This window comes from Suricata suricatta, chromosome 16 (genome assembly GCF_006229205.1).
Source record: "Suricata suricatta isolate VVHF042 chromosome 16, meerkat_22Aug2017_6uvM2_HiC, whole genome shotgun sequence".
Taxonomy (NCBI): domain Eukaryota; kingdom Metazoa; phylum Chordata; class Mammalia; order Carnivora; family Herpestidae; genus Suricata; species Suricata suricatta.
The window spans coordinates 921,129-923,190 of NC_043715.1; positions in this window are offsets into that span (position 1 = coordinate 921,129).

Here is a 2,062-nt window from a genome sequence, read left to right on the forward strand (position 1 = left end):
GGGGGGGGGGGGGGGGGGGGGGGGGGGGGGGGGGGGGGCGGGCGCCTGCGGGGGGGCCGGCCTGGGGCGCTGAGCTCCTCGCCTGTGCGGTCTGATGCCAGCTCCTGATGCCAGCTCCGGGTAGATGGGGAGAACTGGGTTGTGCGGCTCCCGGCTGGTCCCCAGGAGCTGAGGAAACAGTTGGAGGGGAGACCCCCTCCCTCGCCCAGAGTTAGTGTCAGAAGTGTTTGGAATAAAATTGCTCAGTTTCCCCAAAAGATGGGTAGAGACCCGCACAGGAGCCTTTGGCCACGCCAGGGGCCTCACGCGGCTGCAGGGCGGTCCTGGCCGTCAGCTCGGAGCCGCACGGGAAACATTCAGGCAATTGTGATTTTTTTTAATAAAAAGATTAAGAATTCTTAAGCAATCCCGAAACAAATCCCAGACCCGTCGGTACTTCCGCTCGCCCGGCACTGAACGTGCTCCTCTCCAATCTGTGAACTTGCTCCCGGCGGCTGCTCCTGAAACAGGCCCCGGCCTCTCCGGGGACCCCGTCCTGATGGCTGTGAGGGAGACGTTGCTTCCTGGGGAACAGGGCGTCCTGCGCACGCGTCCCTTCTGTCTCCCTGTGTGTGGCGGCTGCTCAGAGCCGAGCCCCACGGAGGCCGGTGTGGGTGGCCCCCTCGGGCTGGTCACACACACACCTGAAGGCTCAGCCTTTCTGATCCTGCCCTCCTCTCGCGTCCACGGGCAGTACCCGCTCTGCTCCCCAGCGCCCGCAGTGTTTTATGTGACTGTGTGTTGAAATGATCATGTTTTGGGGCGCCTGGGGGGCTCAGCTGGTTTAGTGTCCGACGTCCGGCTTCGGCTCAGGTCATGATCTCATGGTTCATGGGTTCGAACCCCGTATCGGGCTCTGTGCTGACAGCTCAGAACCTGGAGCCTGCTTCGGATTCTGGGTCTCCCTCTCTCTCTCTGACCCTCCCCTGCTCATGCTGTCTCTGTCTCTCAAAAATAAAAACGTAAAAAAAAAAAATTAAAAAGAAATGATCATGTTTTGGGTACGCTGGGTTAGGATCTGTCAGCCTCTCTCTGTTTAGTTCCGCCTTTTCGAGGGCCTGCTGGAAGACGCAGATGCACACGGGTAATCGTGTTCTGTTGATTGCGTCCTGCACTGCTTCAGGTCCAAGAGGTCCCGCGTGGTGGTTCGTGACCAGCCCTGGGAGTGTTTTCATTTGAGGGGGCTGCCTGGGGAGACCCTACCCCCTGGACACCCTGCATGGGGCAGCGGGAAACCGGAACAGCAGGCCTGCGGCCAGGTCTTTCTCGGGCAGGTTCCTCCTTGTGGCTTTGGGGTTGTTTGGCCGCCCAGATGCAAAGAAGTCTGGAAGACTTGTCGTGGTTGGCAACCGAGGGTCAGGCCCTGCTGATGATAATGACAAAACACACACTCAGAGTGACTCAAGCAAGGCTCCCCTGAGCAGACAGCCGGGCCGCCCTGGCTTCAGGCCCTCGGGATCCAGAAGCTCCCTCAGCCGCATTACAGGGTGCGCGGCCTTACCGGCTTGGTGGCTGGCCTGAACCAGGCTCTCCGGGGAGGCCAGTGCAGGGAGCAGCGTGGGGGCAGGCGGGGCAGGGGGTGTGCCCACCAAGGGCCAGGGCAAAGGCTGTGTCATCGTCCTTCAGTGTGTGTTCTGAGGTGGGCAGGAGTTTAGAAGTCCCACATCTCCGACCCACAGGCCCCTGTGCCGTCCCCGCCTGCACCACAGGCCCCCGGGCCCTGAGGATGTTCTCTGCCCCCTCCAGCGCCCCGCTCAGCCACCTGGGCCCTGCCTCTGAACGCGCGACTTTGTGCAGGGCCTTGTTGCTGAGGAAAACCCCTTTTTTGCCCACGAGCTCAGCTTCCATTTTCCTGTAGCCCCGCGTCTCTCTAGGGGCCAATCCAGTCCTGCTTCTGAGGTCACCAGGGACTTGAGAGTCAGCCACCCCCAGTGGCACCCAGAGCCGAAAGGCAAGGGACTCCCTGCTGGCTGACTCCCTGGGACCCCCTACCAGTTGACTCCCCAGGACCCCCCCCCCCCCC